Genomic DNA, 27,677 nt, shown 5'->3' with positions numbered 1-27,677 from the left:
CAGGAGGTTTATCCGATTCTTTGCAGAAATTGCTTCACCTTTACATCACCTGACTAAAAAGGATGTAAAATTTCGATGGACAGAGAAGAAAGTGGAAGCTTTCAACAAGCTTAAAGAAAAGCTAACCACTGGTCCAGTTTTCGTTCTACCGAATCTACATAAACCTTTTGTGGTACAGTGTGATGCATGCGGGAATAGCATTGGAGCTGTTCTTATGCAGGATGGACATGTTATTGCTTATGAGAGTAGAACTCCGTCACCAACAGAAAGGAATCTATAAGTGTATGAGAAGGAGCTTCTTGCAATTATTCATGCTCTTTCTACTTGGAAGCATTACCTTCTTGGGGCTGATTTATTGTTCAGAGTGATCATCAGACTCTTCGATGCTTCCTCACTCAAACGAAGCTCTCAAAGAAGCATATGAGATGGGCAAACTTTTTGTCCATGTTTCACTTTCAGATTGTTCATGTGGATGGCAAAAAGAATGTGGTTGCGGATGCCTTGTCTGGGGAATCACATGTGGCCGCGGTCTCTATTATCTTTCATTCATGAACTTGATGATATGCGAGAACAGTGTGAGAAAAGTATCTTCCTTTGGTCGAGTTTTGCTTACAACAACACCATTCACACTTCGACAGGTAAGGCACCTTTCGAGATTGTGGAAGGCGGGAAGAAAGTACCTTCGATCCTGCATACAAAAGATAAGATCTTCGAGGCACATCGTTTTGTGGAGAATATGGATGAGACTTACAAGAAGGTCAAGGTGGCTCTTCAAAGGACTCAAGAGAAACAAAGAAAAGCAGCAAACCTTCACCGTCGATCATTGGTTTTTGATTTGGGTGGTTGGGTGCTTTTGAGATTTGAGAAGGCTAGACTCAGGAAAATGAAGGGTAAACAGCACTTATATCCTAAAGTGAGTATGCGGTACTATGGGCCTTTTCAGGTGATTGAGAAGATGAGTGATGTTTCTTATCGTCTTCACTTATCGGATCATTGGAGGATTCATAATGCATTCCATGTGAGTCTTCTTAAACCTTTCAGAGGTGAGGTGCCTACAGATCAGGTTGATGAGACACAACCACAAGTCGAAGAACTAGATGAGATTCTTTAATCGGAACAGATTTTGGCACATAAAGAAAGAAAAGTCAGAGGAAAAGTTTCACGTCGATATCTCGTGAAGTTTGTGAACTATTCACCTATGGATTCGAAGTGGATGGAGGAGGGTGACTTGGCAGATTCACCGAGGATACTACAACTTTACCTCGAGGCTTTTGGTTTGGAGCCTACCGTAGAAAGTGCTTCAACAGGTTCAGCCGTGGATTCCGGAGTACTACCTGTTACTCAAGAGGGGGGTGACTCCGCTCCCTTGTCACAGAGTTCACTTGGATGAGATCTGGGAGTCGCTTGGTGTTCTTATCAGCACACTCAAGATACTGAACTGACAGTATATCTGCCTATGGGATTTCTATGATATATGTGTACTAGTCACATGGTTTGATTCATGGATATACGAATCTTTTGAGAGAATGGGGACGCCTATTCTAGACTTTCATTTGATAAGCATCAGTGTTTACTCATGTTCATGATGTATTGTTGATTGTGGGTCCTGTGGGATGGCCATGAGCGGAGCAGGTAAAGCATCCAGAGGACATGACTATTACTATTCACGAGATGGATGCTCTTGATTTATGTTATTCAGATGTTCTGTTTCAATTGGCAGACATAGCTTTCTCATTGCTCTCTTAGGTTTTGTTTCAGTTGGCAGATCCTTTGAATGAACAATCAAGGACGATTGCTTTGTTTTAAGAGGGAGGTATGTTACAGAACTGAGTATTTTACCTCTTCTTCTTAAGCATGGTTATTATGTTTAAACCTGTATAGCATTCACTAATCATGTTTAATCCTGTGTATGCATGTGTAAGTTTGTACACGTGTGTGGATGCAGATACATGTTTGGTGTGTGTGTGTACACGTGTGTGCATGTTCATATGCATATGTATGTGTTTTTCTCTTGCCTTGCTGTAGGTGTAGCAGATTCTCCCTCAAGACTTCTTATGGGTCAGCCCAATCAGCACTTGAAGCATCTTGTGGGTCAGCCCAATCAGCAGCTGACGTGGCATAGGTGACGTGGCTGATTGCTGACATGTGGTGGCTGGCTACTGCACAGGAGCTGACGTGGCTGTTGGGCAGTCATGATTGCAGGTGTTGCCACGTAGGCAGGCAGGCGCACAAGCAAGAGAGAGAGAGAGAAGCGAAACACAAGGCGCCGTGCAGCAAGCGCAAGAGAGAGGCGAAGGCGACAGGCAGCAGCGAAGCAATGGGTGCCGGGCAACAAAACACAAACGCGCCGGGTAGCAAAACGTGCAAGGAAAAAAAGCGAAGCAAAGAAAACGCTACTCGCTTATTTTTTTAATAAAAAAAGAGAGGGAAAAGCTATTCGAAGAGAGTTTAATAAAATAAAAGCTCTTATATTAGTTTTTTTTCCTAAGGGGGAAAAGCATAGCTTTTCATCCCTAAACTTGTATAAAAAGGAGGCCAAGGCTCTTGTATCCCACAACACAAATTGGGTGAAAGCTTCAAGGAGATCTCCTCTACGTGGAGCAAGGGGATTTCTTCTCGGGAATCGTACAAGGGCTACGCCGACCTCAAGTGATAAATAAATACCTGCGGGGGCGCCACGCTTTGGGGCCAATTGGTCTTTTTTGCAGGAGCACTCTAGCTCCACTTATTCTTTTTCTTCTCCTCCCAAGTTTATTATTCCAGTTAAAGAGTTTTAAGTGTGATCAAGTGTGTTCACCTCTCATCAAATTTCTGAAGGCCGGTTTCATCTTGTTGGATGTGTTTCAACGAGGGTTTGGGCAAGCCATAACAGCTTCAAACTTGATGCTCGTTGTAATGCCCGTGGTAAACCCGTCCACTTTCTTATCTACCAAGGTCAACAAAAAACAAGCTCACTAAGCAGTGTGTCCCATAACCATGTCCTCTGTACTGCCGCTATGAAACAAGATGACAACTCTCTGGCCATCTTTCGCTCATATTCCTAGTCAAGTCGCCCTTCTCCTTATCTTCGAGTTCTCGGCTGACAATGGGACCAACCATAGGAGTGGGATTTGGAGGAGTAGCAACAACCTGGGGAGTCGCTGTGGGAGGCTGGCTCACCAAGGAAGATGTCACCATTTGGTCCCTTTCAGTCTTGACCAGTGTTTCATACACCGGTCGGAGCCAAGGTGTGAACGGGGATTTTCCACAGAAGCAAGTAAGTCACAGGATGGAAGACGTTTGTGTAAAGCCAAAGCTTGTTGCAAAACTTGTGTGAAGGCTTATCTGGCATGTCTCTATTTGAAGGCGGATTGCAAGACATGAGTTTACAAGATTTTACTCACTTATAAGGATACTTGTTCACACTTATTTATAAGTGGGTGGACATATGGGGATTTGGACAACGAGCATATACATGAGGTGGACCTTAATTTTTAAGCCATGTGTGTGAACACTTCAAGTAAGCGCCCATCTTTGCATGTATATATATATATATATATATATATATATATATATATATATATATATGGATCTCGCGAGTTATATATATATATATATATATATATATATATATATATATATATATATATATATATATATATATATATATATATATATATGGAGGCTATTTGTAACTCCCAAAAACAAGGAACTTTTTGATATTTATGGAGAGGCTACTGTTTTTGACACAAAACGGGAAAAAGCACAACTATTTCTAGGCTTGTCCACTCCATTAAAGGGTGGAGGAGCTTGAAGCATGGGGCAGCAACACGTTTTCTCTCACCTGGGAGTGCTGGCCAAATTTGCAAACAAGGCTTACAATGTGAGAAGCCCCAAATCTTCTGTGCACCAATGAGTTGTTTTATGTGTCAATTGCACATACATCACAAAAGCTCCTAAAATCTATGTACCAATGAGCTTTAATTGTGCGATTAAGCATTGATTTTAGGAAAGCCCCAAATTTCTCTTTGTCTGTAACTGCAAATGTGCAATTAAGCACTAATTTCTGAAAAATCCCTGAATTTTCACTGAACCTTGCATCAAAATTTTTGTTTTGTACTGTTGGATGCATGTGAATTTTGCAATGAAGCAACCAATTCACAAAAGCATGTTTGAACCATAGACTTTTGATCGGGCACTTTCGCTTGTGCAAAGTGCCAAGATGAAATACAACGATGGAAAAGCGAAAACCTTCTAGTTCGGAGTAGCCAAGGCAGCCACCACTGCCTTCGGCAAGGGCAAGAACCACCCAATCATGGTTTACCCCGGGAGCCTCTAGCTCCAAGAACTCGAACAATGGGCCTCGACTTACTCCAGACCATAAGGCTCTGGCTGGCAAGGCAGGTGGTAAGCTCAGTCTTGAAGAGCACGAACAATACAAGAAAGAGAGGCGGTGTTTCTATTGTCATACAAAAAGACACACTTCAAAGGTTTTCCCTAAGAAGACCTCTGCTCAGACTATCACCTCGGCCTCGACAGCTTCTGAAACCGATGTAAACCAAATGGGCAATGATTGAGCAAAGATTTACATTGCATGTGTCGTTAGGACACTACGAACTTTATTTGCAGCCTTGTATTTGGGGCAAAACATTTGCACAGGTCTTTGTGGTTGCCTGGCATTGCACTCCAGTGCGTTGGGATTTTTCCTGCAAGTGCTTTTTACAACATATTTAGTTGCACATGTTTGCATATCTCTTGGTAAAGAGATTCCAACATTATGGCTGGGAATACAACCGATATATTTGGGGTTTTGTCTCAAGAGGACAAATTGAATGGCAGTAACTACTCCCTCTGGAGTTTCATGGTCCGAAACCTTCGTGTGGCCAAAGGATTATGGGGTTATGTGTTAGGAGAAGATATACGCCCTGTTGACATAGCACCTAACACACCTGGCCATGGTGCTCAACAAGCTGCAGTATCTACTCCCCCCTCACAGGATCAAAAGAGATGGGATACTCGTGATGCCCAAACGATGGCTTTGATCGCTTTGTCGGTAAAGCGATCAATCATACCGCATATCTGGTCTTGCAAGACCTCACGGCAAGCTTGGGATGTACTTGAAACCGTGTATCAGGCAAAGAATGAGGCCAGGGTTGCATATGTCAAGAAAGAACTTAAGAAGTTGGACATGAATGATAGTGATAGTATGGTTGATCATCTTAAGAAGATCCAAGATCTTGGAGAGCAGACATGAATGATAGTGATAGTATGGTTGATCATCTTACGAAGATCCAAGATCTTGGAGAGCAGTTGCTCAATATTGATGAGGTCATTTGTGAAAAGGATTTGGTTTCCATGATACTATCATCACTACCAGAAACTTATTTCAACTTCCATACATCGCTCACTCTATCTATGTGGAGCAACCCGGAACCAATCTTGCTTTAAGAGTTGGTTGGCTTGTTACTACATGAGAAGCAGAATCGGAAGAACAAATCTTCCGCCATGCGTGGCAATGATGGGTCTTTTGTTGCCCAAGGCAAGGGCAAGGTAAGCCAAAAGCAATTTTCAACCAAAGGCTGATTTGGAACAGCCTTCACAAAAGGCTAAAATGATGTAGGCAAACCCAAGAAAAAGGAAAATGTCACTACTACAAAAAACCGGGTCACTATTTGAATGAGCGTAGAAAGCGGCTTGCAAAGGAGAAGAAAAAGAAAAGCGGCATGGCTGTAGATTCTTCTTCATCACCTGCAACAAAAGATGATGCATCAATAAATCTTGTGCAGGATGAGTGGACTTTTCTTACTTGCAGTTATGATGCGTCATTAGAGCATATGTCTCTCAGTGTCAATGAAAGACACGACACATGGTACTTTGACAATGGTGCTTCTAAACACATTACCTCACAGAGGAATTTATTTAAGAAGCTTATGGCTGCCCCTGAAGGTCAACAGGTAACATATGCAAACAATTCTTCTTCTCTAGTTCAGAGTGTTGGTGAGGTGATCCTAACAACAGCACATGGTGTCTTCCAGATGTATTGTATGTGCTAGGGATTAAAAACTTGATGTCCGTCTCCTCTTTTGCTAAAAGAGGATATGCAGTGAACTTTGAGAACGACAGATGCACAATGAAAGATTGTGAAGGCGGCTATGCATTGGTGTCACATGCACTCTGCACTTAGTGCATGGTGACAAATTGGCTCATCATCAGCAGCGCAACAGTTGTACAGTATAAGAACCCAATAGGATGATATTTGTCAATGTACATCCTCAGTCCAGGATAAGTCAGGCGCCAGCTACGTAGGTCATTCCTCAGCTTTAGCGGGTTAGTCGGTCAGTCAAGTCCTTTAACCCACTTGGAGAGCATCATTCATGCATGTAGAGTCAGTAGAAGCCTTATGGTCTGCATCAGAAAGCACTCTGCATCCTGCATAATATGCATTCATATGCCTGTGCATCATTTAGAACATCCAGAAGCCTTAGGGAATTTACTAGGATTTATCTGGTATTTTTTCCATATTTTTTGGTATTTATTTAGCATTTGTTGTCATTTATAAATATAAACTTTATTAAATAAATGACCAACCAACTTGACCAGCCTCTAGTTGGTATAAATAGGCTTGCATAGGGCTTAGTTTCCCATTCAATCTTCAGTGTGCTAAGAGCTTTCCTCCTCAGCCCTAGGAGTTCCATTGCCTTCAGCCCTAGACTAATCCAGCCCTATTGGAGCATCTGCGTTTGCTTCTCCAGCCAAGAGACCTTGCGTTTTGCTTCCAATCAGCCTCTACAGTTCAACGCAGCCCTTCAGACCCTAGGCGCCTGCATTCAACATCTATTCAAGTCCAAATCAGCAGGCAGATCTGCGTTTTCCTGCATAGTGACCAGCCGCCTACAGATTCACTCCTACACAGTCCCCAAAGCAGCACATCAGTCTGCGTTTTTCTGTCCAGCATCAGCCCAGCCATGCGTTGACAGTCCTACAGCAGTTCTTCCATGCGTTTTCAGTCCTACAGCAGTTCTTCCAATACAAAGATTTCCGCTGCATATCACATTGGTATCAGATTCAGATTGCCCACACACACCGTATCCCAGCGTGGGGTATCCTTGGATGGTTAGATTGCGTTCCGGCACAACCACCGACTTCAGCATCATGTCTACAAAAGAGAGTACTCATCAGCGGGAAGACGTTTTCCCCGAAGGAGACCATGTTCTTCCGCCTACAGCAGACACCATAGCTCTTCTTAGAGCTCAGAACCAGCTGCTCATGGAGCGTCTCGACTCTCCAACTCTTGGAGGCAGAAGCAGCACGTCCTTCTCCACCTCCAGCAGCACCCGACTACATCTCCCTCTTCTTTCAGATGGAACAACAAAGGAGAGAGGATGAGGCCTGAAGGAAAAGAGAAAAAGCAGAAAGACGGGACTATGAGGAAGCCCAACGCAAGATCGACGAAGACCGGCATTAGGCTGAACTCGCCGCTCGGGAATACCAACGTGAGCTTGATCGAGAACGTATGTTACTCAAGCACCAAGGGGAAAAGGAGGCCATACACTTGAGGTATCAGCAGCTCTTCTCAGTCTCCCCAGTCATAGGTGTCACCAGCCAGCAGTCCGCAGCAGCATCAACCACCATCATTCGCAGTCAACCAAACTTTAGTAAGTATGATGGTAAGTGTGATCATTCATCAGTTAATCAATTTATTCATCAGTTTAATGCTCATTTTCCTTTAGCTGGGATCACAGACCCTCAAGACAAAGTCCACTTAGCGGCTCCCCATCTCACTGGTGAGGTAGTCACTTGGTGGCAGCATTGGTCTAGTATTCATACAGACCAGGCCACAGGTATCACAGCCTTTGACTGGGACATCTTTGTCCATGACCTGAAGACCAGATTTCTCCCACCCCAGTACATGACCGATTTGAAAGACGAGTTCTATGGACTCAGACAGAACGGATCCCCAGTGCTTCAGTTTTTCGGTAAGGTTATTACTTTAGCACATCAGTTAGGAATTTGAGCAGGCTAAGATGGAGCAATTCATTCGTGGATTGAACTCTAACATTCGGTTCACAATTCGTAACTTTGAACCAAGTACATATGACCGAGCTCTGACTCTCGCTCAAAACGAAGAAATGAAAATGAACGGAGGCAAGCCCAAGCAGTCATCACAGTCCAGTACCAAACCCCAACAGGGGAAGGGTAACTCGTCTTATAAAGACACTAAGACAGACAACAGTTCTAGCTCTAGTTCAAGGGGTAAGGAATCTAAGCCTAAGAAGACCCCTGTGGAAAAGGCTCAAGCAGGCATCACTGGAGGCTATCTCAGAGGAGCAAAGGCAGTATCAGTCAGAAAACAGATGTTTTTTCTGTCATACCATTGGGCATGGTAAGAAGGATTGTCCAAAAAGACAAGCGGAGCAAGCCTCCAAAGAGCCTTCTGCCACAGTTGCCGCAGTATTCCCCGCTCTTCCAGACCTGCCTGCTACCACCAATGCAGTTCAGATCTTACCTTCTATGCATTCCATGCCATCCGTGGTACTTGATGCTAAGCAGGAGGGTGAGGCAACAACCACACAGAAAAGCCTGATCCGAGCTTATGGCTCTGCCAAGGGCCAACAGTTCATAATCCTTTTTGACATGGGTAGTTCTGAGGACGCCATCTCTCTACAGCCGAGTGTACCTGCAAAATCTTTTGGGTAAAAATTTACAGCATTACATGTTTTGAAATTTGGGCATTTTCTCTGTGAGTGTTTTCTGGCAGATACAGGGAGGTTTTCTTGCAAAGAAACCTCTACAGGCTTTTTGCAAGGCTTTGGGTGCAGACATTTTTGGGCATTTTGGCACTGTGTGAGGCACTTTTGTTGCTCTACTCAGTCACTGGTGCCTTGTGTTGCACATTCAGAGGATTGAGAGTGCAGACATATTTGGGCATTTTGGCACTGTGTGAGCCACTTTTGTTGCTCTACTCAGTCACTGGTGCCTTGTGTTGCACATTCAGAGGATTGAGAGTGCAGACATATTTGGGTCAGCTGTATTCAGTGGAGTACAGTTGCTTTCAGGGTTGTTGCTTTTGCGTTTTTTGATACACAGGTACAACATTGTGCACTGGCAGGTTGTACGGAACAGCAGCAGGTACTGGTCGACTGTACGGAACAGACTGTCTGGAGCAAAACGGCGACTGTACGGAGCTGCAGGTACTCTACGGTAACTGTACGGAGCAGACTGCTGTACGGAACAGTGTACGGAGCAAAGCAGCCTGATGGCGAGGGATTGTATGTGCAGCTGACGGCGAGCTGTACGGACAGTTGCAGGGTACGGAACAGAACAGGTGAAGGGCCTGTACGTGCAGGGCAGCTGATGGCGAACCAATACGGGCAGTGGCAGGCGAACTTGTACGGGCAGGACAAGCGAATGTAGCTGATGGCGTGGAACTGTACGGGCACTGATGGCGAGTGACTAAGCAGCTGACGCTGAACTGAAAGCAGGCAAACTGATGGCTATGGCCTGTACGGACAATTAGGCGAACTCAGCTCTGATACCAAAATGTGGGATATGGTTGTTAGGGTTAGGGTTTGGAAGGCACTTCAATAGGAGGCGTGAGAGTCAGAGAGAGGAACACGACTGCTCATGTATTGATTGTGATAAAATGAAGTACAATAGCCACATAAACATGTGACCTAATAGTGTGTTCACATGGTCCGGCCATAAGTAGTGCCAGGTGGACCAAAACCACTTGTAAACCTTTATAAGTGAAACTAAGCTAAACTGGGGAAAAAACCTCCACTAACTGAAGTAAAAAGTGCCCCAGTAACCTACTGATGATCACTAGCACTCCCCTGGGTGCATACACAGCATAAAACCCAACAGTGATCAATGCACATCCGCCAAGAACCATCTTTCTTTTGTACCAAAAGCACTGGTGAACAATAGGGCGAAGAGCTCGGCTGAATCAACCCTTTGTCCAATAGATCACGCACTTGGCTCATAATCTCTTCTTGTTGGGACTGCACTCACCCTATAGGGTGGCTTATTCGGTGGTGAACTTCCAGGAATCAAATCAATCCCATGATCCTCAGGCCTAGCAGGCGGCAACTCCTTGGCAAAGCCTTTGAAAAACAATCTTGAAAACTTTTTAGAAAGTGCAATCTTTCCTTGTCCAACTCAGACAGGTTAGAATCTGTGGTATCCTGATTCTCTTTAACAAACACTACGTAAACATAAAGATGTTTCTTTATTAAATGAGAAATGGCCGAAGCCATACAACATGAATAGATTCTCCTTTAAGCTTTACATCAAGAGTGTGTTCCTTATTCTTGTGAGTGAGAGAGATGTTCCTGTTGAAAGTATCTACTACCGCTTTAACTTTATGGCACCAAGGCATACCCAACAAAACATCACAACCCTCCAAAGGCATAATGTAGAAATCATCCTCTCTGTCCGTGTAAGTTTGCATACTGAGACGCAGTTTCCCAATGATTGGTGTAACCTCAACCGAATGTCCAGGACAAGCCAAAGTAGCCTCATGCAACACACCCATGATGCCCAACTTTGCTGCAAGCTCGGGGGTGATGAAGTTTGCACGAGCCCCAGGATCGAAAAAGATCAAAACCTCCTGATCTCGAAGTCTTCCCCATGCTCTGCACAACTCTGAAGATGCATCCCCTTGCTTTAACCCTATCAAGTCAGGTACTAGTCTAGCAGACGGTTTCTGTTTCTTTGCTTCAGGCTCTTCTTGTGAGTCATCTGCGTTTTTAAGTGCTCTCTTCGGACACCTATAGTACCGATGTCCCTCTTCTCCACAAGAGAAACATTTGTTGGCAGCTATAAGTTCTTTCTTTTCTTCATTCATCCTTTGAGGTAAGGGCTGAAATTTCCTCTTCTTGGATTGTCCCTTCTCTCGTGGTTCAGTGTCTTTGTTGTCCTTTGACTCCTTTGCCTCTTTAAATGCCTCCTTTGAGAAAAGACGTTGATCCTTGAGTCCTGACATCTCACCAATAAGCATGGCATATCCGGTCTGAGCATTTTCTATCGTCTGAGTCATATTAATGACCTTTGTTTTAATGCAATAATCACGAAGCTCCTTGGGTAACCCACAACACAATGTCTCTACTTGCTCAACCAGTGACACGGGCCTAAAGGATGTGACCGGCAGCAGAGCATCCCAAAATTTCTTGTTATATTCTTCCAGATTGCTACAATCTCAGGAATCTAATCGATGCCAAGCTGTCATAACATCCACCTCAAAAGTCGGTGACGACCATAAAGAAGAGAAGATTTGCTTGAACTCCACCCAAGTGCTAGGTGCTATTCCCTGATGAAGAGCATTTCCCTTTAGGAAAGAAGCTACCTTCTGTACCTTAGATGCCTTTGTGAAGTTACCACCAGAAAATGCCGCATCAAACTGTTGAATGTCGACAACCATTGAAGAGCATTTCCCTTTAGGAAAGAAGCTACCTTCTATACCTTAGATGCCTTTATGAAGTTACCACCAGAAAATGCCGCATCAAACTATTGAATGAAGGTGAGAGCCTTTAAACGATTCTTTGCACTACTAAAAGTATCAAACTTTACCGTAGCACCACCCTCTTTATAATCTTTTGGCTTCTTGCCCTGAACAAGATTATCATATGGATGTGGTTTGAGAAAAGAATTGCCCACAGCATTAGATCCCATGCCCATCATACCACCTCCCATACCAGGCATACCAAAAGCACTTCCGCCACCACCACCTGAAGTTCCATACATACCTCCTGGCATACCTCCATACATACCTCCATGCATACCTAGTTGCATACCATAGCTCCCAGTCATGCCCATGTTGGGTACACCCGTCATGGAATGAAAGACAGAGCCTCTGCCAAAGTAACCAGGATGAGAAGTATTAAAAGGGTTTCCATGGGTGGGTGGGGAAAAAGAAGAAGAGAATCAGGGTATGGCTGAAAATTTGGGTAGATGGGAGCCGAATGTTGAGGCTTGGCTTTCTTCTTAGATCCTTGCTTCCGTGGTTTAGAATCAGCTTTGAAGTTTATGGAAAACGTGAGTCCTTCGCGAGTCCTATTAATCCCTCCATCAAGCTCTGCATCTCTGCTTCATAGGTGGCATCGTCATCTTCAGCTTCTGGCATATCGGAAGGTATTTCTTGCTCGCTTTCCTCATCTTCATCGAAGTAGTCGTCCTCTTCCGAAGATAAATCCTTCATCTCCGCACTAGTTCCAGCCATAGAATTAAATGTGTCGACCACAGGCTTGCCCCTTGAAAAAGTTGACGATGAATCCCGGCAATGGAACCTTGAAACCGGCCTTCAGAAATTTGACGGCCGGTGAACACACTTAATCACACTTAAAACTCTTTACGAACTGGAATAATCAACTTGGGAGAAGAAGAAAAAGAATAAGTGGAGCTAGAGTGCTCTTGTACAAAAGATCAATTGGCCCCAAAGCGTGGTGCCGCAGGTATTTATTTATCACTTGAGGTCGGCATAGCCCTTGTACAATTCTCGAGAAGAAATCCCCTTGCTCCACGTAGAGGACCTCCTTGAAGCTTTCACCCAATTTGTGTTGTGGGATACAAGAGCCTTGGCCTCCTTTTGCCCTCTCCTTAGATCAAGTATCTCCGCCATGGGGCTGTCTAGAATGGAGAGGTCGTAGAAGCGAGGTAGGCGCCTCTGATGCCGAGCAATAATGGCTCTGGTTTGGCGATGGTGAGGATGCCATGGTCGGGATCCTAGTGGGCGTGGCCGACGAGCACGACATAAGATAACTGCTCTATCAGTGGTGACTCCGTGGGAGTGTGGTCGGTGCCCTAATGACCCAATGGAGGAGGTATCAGGAGGTGTGTGGGTTGGGTTGTTGGTGCTGGTGCTGAAGAAATTTGTGAGGGTCCTCTGTCTAGGTACATCATGGCTCCGCCTCCTGTGTGCCAAGAGGGTCTCTCTGTGTCTCCTGAGCTCAAGTAGAAACAATCCCAGGCATCTCGGATCCTCAAACTCCATGACCCTGCTTAATGGCCCAAAACCCTCTCGGAAGAGGCGGTGATATCTCCCTCGGATCTCATAATAGACTGTACATCGGCAAATGTAGTGTTCCTCTGTCTCTACTTTCTAGTAGCATAGCTGACAAATGCGGTCATCCACGATCTGATGCACATATCACCCTGTCTCAATCCGCAGCTGGTGTGATGAGGTCCGGATCTGTCCAATGGCACAACGTATCCCATGTGATAGGTGTACATCCATGTACGCCGGGCGGGTGATAAAATCATCCGGTGAGAGGTGTAGAAAATCGCTCTTGTAATGAGCCATTTTCGTGCCCAAGGGCTCAAGGGGGCTAGTCCATGTCCTCTCTGTGTCCACTCTGATGATATCCATCCCGATCACGCGGTTTTGCTTTGAGCGGGTGAGATCCAAAAATGGACAATCCAGGCTGTACTGAAAGGGTGGTAGTGCCTCTATCCGCAAACCATGTAGGTCAAACCATGATCTCATCTGAGCGTACCAACAATGAGTATCTCCATCCTCTGCCAACTGTATGGATGAGGTCAATGCCAATCGGGAGTACCTCTGCTGAGGGAGCTCCCATAGCTGCTGTAAAAAGGTAACTGCTTGGAATAGGGCCTCGGTTACTATTGGTGGGGCACCCAGCTCAGCCCGAACAATCTCATGTGGTACTGATGATTTGCTCCGAATCATGCGGGCAATCATCATAATCAGTGGTCTCTCCATTTGCCTCCATCCCTCATCTGTCCCTCTCTGAGATCTGTGATGTATAGTGGGTCCCCAAATTGGAGCTCTGTACAGGAGGGTCGGTGTGACAAGCGTATCAAATAGCCACAATTTGGTGCGTGGCTCCTGAAACTGTATGTGTGCACACTGCCTCTCAACTGCCCCCAAGGCTGCATGCCCTCGAGCTAATCTAGCTGTTGCTACCTCCTTCAGGAAGAAACGCGATCCTGTGAAAGTAACTCCCAAGTAGACATATGACCTGATGTACTCTACCGGCTCCCCGCGGAAAGTGAACTGAGGCTCTGATCTCGTCACCCATGCCTGTGTGGTGTTAAAACACCATAACCCTGGTTTTCCCAAGGTTCACTGTCAGATCTCTATCCGCACAGAAAGCCTGTAATGCATCCAGGTGTCTCTGTAATCCCTCCGGAGAGTCTGAGATTAGAACAATATCATCAGCATATAACAAGATGGGTATCAACACCCCTGCTAGGCATGCCCGTGGGTCTCCCAATCTGTCTACATAATCAGAGACGGCATCAATGTACAGTCCAAAGAGGGTGGGCGATAGTGGGCATCCCTGCTTCACCCCTATCGTGCTGGTCACCCTATCAGATAGTCCACCTGGAGCTCGGACTCTGCCTGCACAGACTCATACAAAGCATATATCCCCCACTGCATATCCTCAATGTCATGCAATCTGTGCATAAGCTTGGCACGTGGTACGGTATCGAAGGCTTTGCGGAAGTCCACAAAGCAGCAGTATATCCTTCTCTTCTGTGCCTTGCCCTCTTCAATAAGTGCCCGAAGTGTCAGTATGTGATCCAAGGTAGTAAATCCTCTCTTGAAGCCAGCCTGTCCATGTGCTCGATGACCATGCCTCTCTGCCCATCGGCTCAGCTCCGACTCCAATATAGAGCCATATAATTTGGCCAAGTAATGACCAATCATGATCGTCCTGTAGTTGCCTGGTACCATGGGGTCCCCACTCTTAAAGAGTGGTACAATGATATGCTCTGTCTAGCTTGTCGGGAAACCCTCACAAATGGCATGATTAAACACATGTACGATGAGCGGAGCCAAAGTGTCTCGTGCATATGAGAAGTGCTCTCCAACTCACTCATCATCATACCAACTGTTCTGTGGGGCAGTGCTGCGGGGGTGGGTGGAAGGGATCATAGTGCAGGGAAACGCATATGAGGCGGATGCATGTAGAACACTTGCCAATCCTCTCGTGGTCTCATCCAGAGAGCTATGTGGGTCTAAAGCGAACAAGCCATTAGATACTGCATCCCGATAAACCCCAACTGTCTCACGTGTAAACCTAGGTAGATGAGTGGCTGGCCCATCTCTTGGGGGTCTACCTACTATTGTGAAACTCAGGTATGCATGATCGGCTGCTATGCCAATGGGCCTACTGGAAATCGTGAAACCCCGCACATCAGGTATCAATGAAGGAGATCCCATCAAGTAGTCCACTGTGCTCTCTCCCCCTTTAGAGTTCTAGTGTGTGAGAGCATCTGATCCTTGCCATCTCGATAAGCCATTGTATATGACCAACCCATGTGCACTCCTGAGTGTGAGAAAATGCCTGCCATAATCTGTAATCTCCCCCTCATCCTGTGCTGATCTCTGCAACCCTACATCCTCTGCCGTGATCTCTCGGTACATAGCCTCTTGAGTATCATACAACTCTATTTGCTCTGTGCCTGTACGTGCATTAAAGTCTCCCAATAGTAATATGTCTCCCATGCTGGCAAACCTCATGATATCATCATATAGTGGTATATAGGGCGACTCTCCTAATGGTGCAAACTTGGAGTGGGCTGGGGGAAAGTAGCATACCGCCACATATAGCTCGCGGAGCCCCCCCGCTGCATATTCGGACCCACATGTACCTCGCATCTGCATCTCTATGTACCACATGTATTTTGTCACGAAGCTCCTCCTTGTAAAGTATTGCCAATCCTCCAGATCCTCTGGTACCTCCCACTGTGCGTGGCTGAGGGCGGAAAATTGATTCCCATCTATAACCCCGGACGTCAGGAAGCCTCTTGTTTGTGCACTGATGGGTCTCCGTATACATAGCAATATCACTGTGTTTGAAATTATCCTGCATCTGTTCTAAGGGCTCCGTTGCAATTCCACACCGTGAATCGCAAGGTCTCATAGGCCGCGCACCGTCAAGCGGACCTCCTCTCCGTAATGATGTCTCGGCCATCTCTCTACACCATCCATTTCCCCTCTTTTCTTGCCTCAAGCACACGCGGCATGTGTTCCTTCCGGTGTGCTATCTGTGCCGGTGTAAGGTCCTCATCCAAATAAATCTTTTCCCTCTTAAGGGCCATCCTTTTGGAGAGGAAGGCCTTCTTCTTCTACATTTGCAGAGCAAGGTAAGAGAAAAACACATACATATGCATATGAACATGCACACACATGTACACACACACACCAAACATGTATCTGCATCCATACACGTGTACAAACTTACACATGCATCCACAGGATTAAACATGATTAGTGAATGCTATACAAGTTTAAACATAATAACCATGCTTAAGAAGAAGAGGTAAAATACTCAGTCCTGTAACACAAGAAGATTACTTGGCGAACCGCAACTGTCGTGGGGATCTTTCTGATGACCGAGCTCGTAACCCTTGAGGTCTCCAAGCTCCACCTCTCCTTAAGTAGCAATTCGACCTCGCCTCCCGCGAGCGTTCACACTGCCGTGTTGCACAGTGTGTACTAGTCCTTCCTCTCACCTCATTTCACTCTCACACACTCACTAGCATGGATAAGAGAGAGATTAGTAAGAGGATTAGCAAGAGTAAGATTCTATTGCACAATGGGAGAGTTTTTTATATAATGAGAGATTTGCACTTATATACATGGCCATAAGTGTTTACACTCACTTGAACTGTGGCCAATCGGGCACTTTAGGCTCATAAGAGGCCTAATGCTATTACAATGACTACTCTCATAACATATCCATGAAGTATATCACTTGGGACTTCATTTTAACTTGCTACCACATACTCTTGAAGCGGAAATTGCCATAAATACTCCGTCGGATCATTACGGGCGTTCGTTTAAGTTGTAGATTTGGACACCATTACTTTGTATCTTAAATGTATGACCTTTTGGTGTATCTTTCTCGACTTCTTGATGATGGCAGTAGTTCTTGTTAACCCTAGAAATGGGTTAATATTCTCTCCTTCTTGATGCCAATCGCGTCCTCGTGATCGCGTTGAAGACCTTTGTGTGGGGAGAATTAACAAGCTTTGTTGATGGCTTTTGATGTTGAGTGACGTTCAATGGTCGTTGTTCTTCTGGAAGGAATAAGAAAAGGTAGTTAGTAAATGAAAAGGTTAGAGATTAGCAGGAATTCCTGACGGGGTGGGGGTTTTTGCGAGAGTGACTGCATTTTTATATTTTTGTGAGCATTTTTTTTTGTGGGTTATATTTTTTGCTCGCTTTGTTTTTGGTAATCACAAGCAGAGTTACATGTTATTGGTGTTAGTGGGGAGTCTAAGAGATGTTAATAATGGGGTAGAAGAGAAGGAAGGATCCGTAGGAACGTAGACAAAATCATCAGAACGAGATTGTGATGCTTAGTTTCTCATTCGATTCATTGAAGCGACGTTCATCATTTGAAGAATTTGGTCTTCGATGATGTCCCTTTTGTGGTAGGATTCTTGTTGAATGTTGTTGAATAGGACCTGTTTCTGCATGCTTCTTTCCATGTGCTTTTTATGCTTTTATGTATATTTAAGTGTTCTATGAAATAGATATATATGAAGTACATGAATTGAGTCAAATAGACTCTTATTGAGTTGCTGCTTCTTGAAGTAACCACTTATTGGCGAGGCATGAAAGAATTACGACGACTTGCGAGGCTAATATAGACATCGTCACTAAGGATTATAGATTAATGTGTTGTGAAGACTCTAGTTTTCATTCGGAGAGGTTTGCAATTTGAAGGAAAATTCAAGGTGATGGGTTGTACCATTGACTAGGCTTTCGTCCACCATGTCTCCCTAATCCAGAGATGTACGTGAGTTGTCGATGATGTGGCTTTGATGCCAATGTCCTCTAGTGCATGAGTATGGATATGTTCTCATGGAGCAGTTGCTACATTAACTTAGCAAAAAGAATAGTAAGCTATAAGCTTAACAAAAATGTATTGGCTATTGAAGATCGTTGGGAGTTTCTGTTGATATTCTATCATTTTTAGGTAGGCCATTTGTGTGACTCCCTTGTGTTTGTATTTTTCTTTTTCTTTAATTTTTTTTTTGGTTATCACCTTCCGAGCAATAGGTTCTTGTGGCTACTCTTTTTTTTTTTTTGAGAATAGGTTCTTATATATGCCGCGTAGCTTCTGCACGCATGCTTCTCATCCAGAGGGATGAAAAGAGCATTGTGAGTTTGTCCTTGATGCGCTCATAAGTTTCCGTTGCAGATGTGGAGATTGATTCTTGAATTTGTGGCTCAAGTGTTGTCGAGGTGGTAGGTACAGCTTCTGGTTGGTTGCCATTGGTGTTGACTGAATAAGCAAGCTCTTGTGTATGTGTTGTGTGCACAAGAGGGGTTGAGTGGCTTGCTTGGTGTTCCTTGGGTCTCCATTCTTGTCGAACTTTAGGTGAAGTTCTTGGAATTAAGTCGATGGTGAGGCTTTCTTCATTGTGTTCGATATTAGCAACCATATGATGGGATTGCCATCATAATATCCTTGTTCTTGAAGCACGTGCACAGGCACACATCTTTGATGAACATTATGAATTGGTGGCTGATGCTTTGGTGATGAGGTTTCTTTCTTTTTGTAGGTTTAGGTGGCTTCTTTATGCGCTTGGGAATCCAAGCTTTTGGTATTACCTTGGTAGTACCCTTGAGCTTGCAGTAATCTTTTTGTACCCACACTTGTTGAGGTGTTGGAGTTCTTTGAGGAACTTGCATAGGCTTTTGTGGACTACGTTGTGGAGTACTTTTATTTTATTTTTGGCTTTTGAGGCTTTGATTGTTGAGGCTCCCAAATTGGATTGGCACCTTCATAGTAGTCCTGAGTCACTTCCACCAACATTTTGTTACTATTAAGATACCTTGATTTTAGTTGTCGTGGTGGAGTTTTCTTTTTGGATGAAGTGGAAGGTTTGGGACTCTCCTCCTTTTTTTTTTCCCGAGAAAAGATCCTTTCATTAGTTTAAAAAAAACGCCCGCTGGGCTACAAAAAAAAACTCTCCTGCTCATAAGAAGGCAGAGCAGAGATCCAATCAAGGTAGCTAGGGAGACTCTCCCTAGGTGCAAAAAAGGTACAAAGGTTAGTATAAGTAACTGAGAGCTATATCATACAATAGGAGGGGGGAAAAGCCAAACAGGTGGCCTGTAATGCGAGCGGGAGTACCCGCGTGTAGTGTATAGAAGGGGCCGCTGCGCCAAGTGGTGTGGAAGGCCTGGCGCCGCAAGATCGCCGCATCCGAGTCGCCCCGGATGCGGTCATACTGTCCTCGCAGGGTGTGGATTAGCTCTTGCCAAATCCCCCGAACAGTCTCTGCTGGTGGCTCTAGTCTCCCCTCAAAGGCCCTGAAACACCGAGCTCTCCAGGTGAACGCGATGGTGAGGCTGCTGAGGAGCTCCCATCGTAAATCCCTCTCCTGTGTCCAGACGGTGGACGAGAAATCCGGTGAAGGAACAAGACAAGGTTGGCCCCTAATGAATCTGATGGCTTGGCTGTCCTGCTCCGTCTCGTATCCCAGAGCAGGCCCTGACGGTGTCGACCATTTAGCGGCACCCCACGTATACATGCCCTCTGGAGAGAGGGGGGCCAAAATGCGCAGCATTCTCAGCCAAATCTGCTGCGCGCTTGTGGACAGTCCCATAGGCAGTGTCTCTGTGTCTCCAATGGGTGGCCGCATCGGACACAGGCCGCCGGAAGACCATTGTAGACAAGCCAGGTGCCAACTGCAGAGCCCCTGTGGGCAACCAGCCACCACTGAAAAGTCGAGATCCTGCGTGCCTGTCGACTAGCCCAGAGCCTGGCCCAAAAATCCTCTAGGAACTCCTGTGAGAGTCCCTCTAGCCGCCAATGCTCCGATGCGGCTGGAGAGACCATCCTCCTCGCAGTCAAAATATGCCTCCCCAACCAAATAGTGTACTGGAAAAAGGTAATCTCTGTGGCCTCGAGGTACGCATAAGGATCATGCCACTCGTACTCGCCAGGGTCCCACTGGAGCCGAGCCAAGGGGCGCGCAGCATATGCCCAAATGCGCCAATCAGAGTCCACATCTGCAGGGCTTGGATCAATATGCCACTTCCGGGAAGCGGCGGCCACTACCCGTATCCTCTGAAAGATGCACTCTGTAACCAAAGGCGACTCCGCCTCCACTCTCTGAAGTCTGCCCTCATCCTGGGTCTCATAGTAGAGGCATCTACCATCCTCAGTGCAAGTTGAGTGCCTCCTGAATGTCATCCGTCATAATCAGCCCCCCTCTGAAGTGACTCAACCTCTTCACCTGGACCTCCTCTGGGAGACTGCAGAAGGCCTGCTAGTCTCCAAAACTGCGTGCTGGGCCTGCCGCCAATGGTTCCCAGGCTAGATGAGGCCGAGAACCCAGCATATGACCCTGCTCAGTGCGTACCGCGGGGCTCCAGATGAGCGGCTATCTGGCCCGCTCCTTATCACAAGTAGGAGGTCTCTGAGAAAGCCCCGGTCTCAGCAGCTCCCAAGCTCGCAGGATGCTCAAGGCAAATCTGTCCTCCCATCCTCTACTGAGACCTGTTCTCCTCATCTCTATGAAGATCCATCGTATCTCTGGTGCCCAAGTGTCCCCTGTTGGAGGAGCCGTAGCCTGCAGTTTGCTGAAAAAGAAGCTCTTTCCAAGGCTAAGCGCCTGGAAGCAGCCCCCGAACAATAAGCTTCCCCAATAAGGCTCTACTCTGATCAACTGGATCTATAATGCCCAAGCCCCCCTGGGCCAGCGGAAGCGTAATAACTGCCCAAGCAACCTTAGCCTGGGCTGGTTGACCGTCCCGCCGAGACCAAAGAAAGTTCCTAATCAGCCTCTGTATCTGGCTGATGCAAGAGCTCGAGAAGATCCAGCAAGACGTGATGTATCACATGGTCGCTAAAAGCACTTGATTTGTCACCACCACCCTTTGGGACTCTCCTTCACATTGGTTGGTGTTGAGGTTGCGGGCTTGAGACTCATGGGCGTTGTTCACGATGAGGCTTGAGTCTCTTATGGAGTGGTGCTGTTGCTGATGAGGCTTTTGAGCATGCAATCCGCTCTTTTGGCGAGGTTGATTGATGAAGAGGCGTTGGATTCGAGGCTTTTTCCTTGAGTTCCTTTTGAGAGATAGATGGTTGCGTTTGGGGAACTTCTTTAAGAGTATGTTATGACTCGCCCAAGCCCTCATCGAGACACATCCAACAAGAAGATTACCCTGGAGAACCGCAACCGTCGTGGGGATCTTTCCAATGGTGGAGCTCGTAACCCTTGAGGTCTCCAAGCTCCACCACTCCTTGAGTAGCAATTCCATTGCGTCTTCCGTGAGCGTTGCACTATGTGAACTCGTCCCTCATCTCATCTCACTTCACTCACACACTCACTAGCATGGTTTAGAGAGAGATTAGCAAGAGCAAGACTCTATTACACAATGGGAGAGTTTTTTGTATTATGAGAGATTTTCACTTATATACGCATGACCGGTTCTAGAAGGTCTTTCTTCAGGACAACCTCTCTCCCAGACTTCCCCTATCTAGACTGGAGGACCATAAAATTGAGCTCCTTCTAGGTTCCAAACGCCCTTAGTAAGTTTCCATACCGCCTCAACAAGGCCATGGAGACGGAGTTGGGCCGTCAACTCCACAAATTGCTGCAATCTGGTTTCATACACTCTAGTGTGTCTCCGTTCGCAGATCTGATCCTCTGTGAAAAAGAACGATGGATTCTCCCGACTGTGCATAGATTATCGAGTGCTCAACAACGTGACGATAAAGAGCAAGTTTTCTATGCCTTGGATTGATTACATTCTAGAAAGGTTGAATGGAGCGAAGGTGTTTTTCAAAATTGACCTCAAAAGTAGGTACCTTCAAAATTGACCTCAAAAGTAGGTACCTTCAGGTATACATTGTGGATGGGAACATTCTCGAAACCTCATTCCGAACTGAGCGGCTGTACTACAAATTCGCGGTCATGGTTTACATTTAACTGCATGATGATGCAAGTCATCTCCTGTCTATTTGTATACACCAGGGCCTCTGTTGTGGGTGTGCCCGCCCGTATATCATTTTTCCACACTCCCCGTATTTTTTCCCTATTTTTCCCATTTTTTCCTAGTGGCTGGAGGGCTGCCAGGTGATGCCAGGACCACTCTGAGGCTGGCCGACTGCATCTGTAGCAATCGTGGGCTATCTGAGTGCTGGCCGACTTGTTCTGTGCAGATGTGGGGCACCAGATGCTGGCCGACTGCTGTTTTTCAGCAGTCGTGGACATTTTGTCAGTCGTGGGCCTCTTCCAGAGCTGGCCGACTGCCCTTATGGGCTTGTATATATTCCCCCCCATCCTCCTCCACTTTCTCATTCAGTTATCTCCGGGATCTTGTGTATAGAGAAGAGTTTACACACATCTCTCAGTGTTTCTTGTGCTGATTATTTTCTGCAGTCTACTTGCTCTTGTCTACCCAAGTTTGGTTATCATTTCCGCTGCATATTCTGACATGGTATCAGAGCCCTAGGCTCTAGCAGATCTTGGGCGTTTTTCTGAGCAAGAGGGGGAGCAACAGGTTGCTGATCGGTGGACTGTTTCGGGCTGAACGGGAAGTGAAGGTGCAAGAGGAAGGCGGGCAGAGGGGCTGGACAGCCACTTGCATATATTCTGATTTTCAGATTTTTCCCACCCACCCACCCTTTCAGGTTACTCTCCGAGATGGCGGATTTACTCGAGATGGCAGAGAAGCACGTGAAGATTCCGACTCTCCCCACGTTCCCAGTGGATCGGCAGTTGGACGGGTCCAATTATGGCATCTGGAAGGTCATGATGGAGTCAGTTTTGGAGTCATATGATCTTGCTGATTTTATTATCAAAGGGGTGCCAAGGCCGGAAGCTGAGGAAGGGGAGGTTTTATCAGCGAGGAAGGACCGAGAGGCACAGGCACAAATGTGGGACCGTGTCAACGCCAGGGTCCGGTCATTTATATTCCTCAATTGCACACCACAGGTGATCAACCATGTGAAGCACATGACGCTGGCGAGAGGCATATGGGAGCACTTGGCTTCTTTGTACAACAGGGTGTCACCCATGAAGCGGATATCCTTGGAAGTGCAGATGCGGGTTATGAACCCTGCAAAGTCTTCGACGATGCGGGAACACATTAACAAGCTGCAGGCCCTTCAGCAGGAAGTCCTTCAAGCTGGGAAAGAGATATCGTCCGAAGATATGGCCATTACGTTACTTTCCCACTTGCCTGGTCAGTATTCCGCTTTCTATTCCTCGTTGATCACGAGTGGCAGGCTCAGCACCATCACTTGGGAGGAGCTTGTGCCAATGGTCTTGGACCAGGAGGAACGTTTCACGAACCCTCCTCACGGCGGAGGTTCGGAGGCCTTAACTGGCCAACGGTCGAAAGGCCGTAATACCAACAAGGGCAAAGGGAAGGCTTCACCAGATAAGTCTTCCGAGAAGAAGCCTGATCCAGAACGAGAGAAGCTGAAGGCCGAAAGATCTTGTAATGATTGTGGCGAGAAAGGCCACTACTGGAGGAAGTGCCCTAAGCGGTCAGGGAAGAGTGCTGAGTCCTCAGCCTCAGCTGCGAAGACTCCGGCATTTGTGCACTTGGAGATGGTGGACTCCGATGATTCATCGTCTTCGAGCGAGGAGGCAGCTGGCTTCACCGCAAAGGATACTCGGGAATGGATTCTCGATAGTGGTGCTTCCAGGCACATGACTCCATCCCGTGACTTCTTCCTGGATCTGAAGCGGCAGTCAGGTCGTATCTTTATTGGTGATAACTCCACTATTCCGATTCATAGTGAGGGCTGGATGGAGATCATTCCCGACGGCAAGGGGGGCAAGCATGCTTCCCGTGTTCTTTACGTCCCTGCTCTGGGCTTTCATCTTTTGTCAGTGCATGAGGTATGCAAGACTGGCTTTCGGGTGGAATTTGAGGAGCATTCAGTTGCTCTAAGGGACCGTGAGACAGGCAAAGTTGTTTGGGAAGGCGGTGTGGAGAACGGTATCTACAAACTCTCTGCACTCTCCTCACTGACAGGCTCTCAGGTCGGAGACTTGTGGCACTTTCGTTTTGGCCACTTGAATGTGGATGCTTTGCGGCGCGCCTTCCGGGACCAGATGGTGGTTGGCTTGCCAGATGTTGGAAGTAGGCAAGGACGCTGTAGTTCTTGCATACGTGGTAAGCAGCACAGGGAATCCTTTCCGAAGCAGGCTTCCAGGCGGGCTTCGAAACCTTTGGAGTTGATTCACACTGACTTGTGTGGACCACAGCAGATACCATCCTTGGGAGGATCTCTCTACTTCATGCTGCTTGTTGATGATTGTACCAGATTCACGTGGGTCTACTTTCTTTCACAGAAGGACCAGGCTTTTGCTCGGTTCAAGGATTGGCACGTGATGGTGGAGAAAGAGTCTGGATTTCAGGTCAAGACTCTCAGGGCTGACAAAGGAGGGGAATTCTCCTCGACTGTATTCTTTCGGTTTTGTGCAGATCATGGCATCAAGAGGGAATTGGCCAATACCGGATCGCCTTCGGAGAATGGAGTTGTTGAACGTAAGAACAGGACTGTGGTGGAGATGGCGAGGACCATGCTGGAGCATCGAGATCTTCCTCGTCCACTGTGGGGTGAGGCTGTGGCGACAGCTGTCCATACCATTAACCGCTCTCCGACGACTTCTGTACCCCATATGACTCCATTTGAGGCATATTTTGGCAGGAAACCCGATGTCTCGCACTTCCGTGTCTTTGGGAGTGACGCGTATGTACATATTCCGAAGAAGCAGAGGGGGAAGCTTGACTCCAAGTCCCGCAAGCTGGTATTTGTGGGGTATAACTCTCTTTCCAAGGGATACAGGTTGTATGATCCAGAGAGGAACGAGATTGTTGTCAGCCGGGATGTGGTCTTTGACGAGCATGTTCCAGCATCCACTGTCGAGGAGCCGCCACTTCTTGGAGATCCAGAGTCTGATGATGATTCCCAGTCTACCACTCCAGTTGATCCACCTCAGTCATCACAGGAGGTTGAGCCCGCAGCTGGAGTTGAGCCCCCGCGACCACAGGAGGCTCCACGATCTGTTCGAGTACCTAGGTGGTTGATGGACACCCTTCGGGAGTCAGGTGTCACGGAGCTACCCTCCGAATGGACCACAGAGGACGGCCCTCGAAGATCACATCGAGTTCGAGATAAAAGCAACACGGCGGAGCTTCTTCAGGTGAACTATGCTCTTATGTCTCGTATCATGCGGGATAAAGAGCCCACTTCCGTAAAGAAAGCCCTTTCACAGGATACTTGGAGGGAAGCCATGCAGGTGGAACTTGACGCCATCGAGAAGAACAACACTTGGGAGTTGGTACCGAGGCCGTCGAAGCGGTCAGTCATTGGTGTCAAATGGGTCTTTAAGACCAAGTACGCGGCTGATGGGTCGGTGGACAAACACAAAGCCAGGCTCGTGGCTAAGGGTTATGCTCAGCGGCCAGGCATCGACTACGAGGATACCTTTGCACCGACAGCGCGGATGACCACGATTCGGACCGTTCTTGCCCTTGCTTCTTCTCAGAGGTGGCCGGTGTACCAGATGGATGTAAAATCGGCGTTCCTTAATGGTGACCTGCAGGAGGAGGTGTACGTTGAGCAGCCTCCAGGCTTCATTGTTCCAGGATCGGAAGGGATGGTTTACAGGTTACGTAAGGCCTTGTATGGACTTAAGCAGGCTCCGTGGGCTTGGAATCAGAAGATTGATTCCTTCTTTATTCGGACTGGATTCCAGAGATCGGTTGCAGATCCGAACCTGTATCTCTTTCGGGAACGCGGCATGGTCACACTCATCATCCTTTATGTGGATGATCTCATTCTCACCGGCGGTCATGTGGAGCACATTGGAGTGACGAAGGCTGCCTTGTCAAAGGAGTTTGAGATGACCGACTTAGGCTTACTCCACTTCTTCTTGGGATTAGAGATCTGGCAGACCCAGAGGGGGTTTTTCGTCTCTCAGCAGCAGTATGTTCATGAGTTGCTTGAGGCCTTTGGGATGGAGAACTGCAAGCCTATTACTTCGCCGATGGACCCGAACACAAAGTTAACCGTTACAGATCCTTGTGAGCCAGTTGATGCCTCGCAGTACCGGAAGTTGGTTGGTTCATTGATCTGGTTGCTGAACACCAGATTGGACTTGAGCTTCTCCATGGGGTTGTTGAGCTCTTTTATGCAGACGCCATTGAAGACTCATTGGGACGCAGGATTGCGGATCTTGCGGTATCTGCAGAGTACGAAGGATCTGGGACTCTTTTACACAGGAGGGAATGGAGTCAAGCTCCAAGGATGGAGTGACTCAGATTGGGGAGGAGATCCAGACACGAGGAGATCTACTTCAGGATACACTTTTACCCTCGGCTCAGGAGCGGTTTCTTGGAGCAGCAAGAAGCAGCCGACTATTGCTCTTTCTTCGACAGAGGCAGAGTATCGGGCTGCTTGTGGTGCTGCTTGTGAGGTTGTATGGCTGCGGAGGCTGCTTGGCGAGATGGGGTTTCCACAGAGGGAGCCCACAGTCATCCAGTGTGATAACCAGAGTTGTATAGCTATTGCTCGGAACCCGGTTTTCCATGCCCGGACCAAGCATATAGAGATACAGTATCACTTTGTTCGTGAGAAGATCTTGGCGGGTGACATCTTGCTACTTTATTGTTCGACGGAGGACAATGCGGCGGACCTCTTCACGAAGTCTCTACCTCAGGCTACGCTCAGGCGGCACTCCAGCTCCCTGGGGTTGGTTTCACAGCCAGGAGCTGAGAGGGGGTGTTAGAAGTCATCTCCTGTCTATTTGTATACACCAGGGCCTCTGTTGTGGGTGTGCCCGCCCGTATATCATTTTTCCACACTCCCCGTATTTTTTCCCTATTTTTCCCATTTTTTCCTAGTGGCTGGAGGGCTGCCAGGTGATGCCAGGACCACTCTGAGGCTGGCCGACTGCATCTGTAGCAGTCGTGGGCTATCTGAGTGCTGGCCGACTTGTTCTGTGCAGATGTGGGGCACCAGATGCTGGCCGACTGCTGTTTTTCAGCAGTCGTGGACATTTTGTCAGTCGTGGGCCTCTTCCAGAGCTGGCCGACTGCCCTTATGGGCTTGTATATATTCCCCCCCATCCTCCTCCACTTTCTCATTCAGTTATCTCCGGGATCTTGTGTATAGAGAAGAGTTTACACACATCTCTCAGTGTTTCTTGTGCTGATTATTTTCTGCAGTCTACTTGCTCTTGTCTACCCAAGTTTGGTTATCATTTCCGCTGCATATTCTGACAGTTATCAGGGACTTGATAGAAAAGCGTATGACATATTAATTTTCTCAGCTACAGAAGTGCAATACGACATTGACATGGAAAAAGCGATGAAATTGCTGGAAAGCAATAAGCCTTACGTTGGTGAGAAAAAATCAGAATTTCATTTATATGAGGTTCACTACCTCGGATGTATAATCAATGCCGAAGGCATTCAATTAGACCTGGCAAAGATGGTGGAAATCCTTCATTGGGAGATTTCGGAAACGGCATATGACATTCTGTTGATTGTGGGTAGTTGCCAAGCATATTCAATTCACATCGACAAGTTTTCTGATGTCTCGGGAGCTCTTACTGATCTGCTTAAAGGTGTAAAGACTCAGAGGCAACAGATTCATATGACTCTCCAAGGTTTATAGGTTTTCAAGGACCTCAAGATTACATCATCCGAGGCTCTTTATTTACTGAGGAATACGTGAAGTGGT

At 46.8% G+C, this 27,677-nt stretch overlaps 1 protein-coding gene across 1 annotated transcript in view; it reads left to right on the top strand.

Moving 5' to 3' along the window:
- LOC147629604 (ras-related protein RABC1-like) overlaps positions 1-27,677 on the top strand; it is a 76,450-nt gene that overhangs the window by 33,550 nt on the left and 15,223 nt on the right. The gene's annotated exons all lie outside the window — the stretch shown is intronic.

This window comes from Cibotium barometz, chromosome 17, assembly GCF_041138505.1.
Source record: "Cibotium barometz isolate CiBa-2024 chromosome 17, ASM4113850v1, whole genome shotgun sequence".
NCBI classification, from domain to species: domain Eukaryota; kingdom Viridiplantae; phylum Streptophyta; class Polypodiopsida; order Cyatheales; family Cibotiaceae; genus Cibotium; species Cibotium barometz.
Note: the sequence above shows the minus strand (reverse complement) of the source record. Positions and strands in the feature narration are given on the sequence as shown.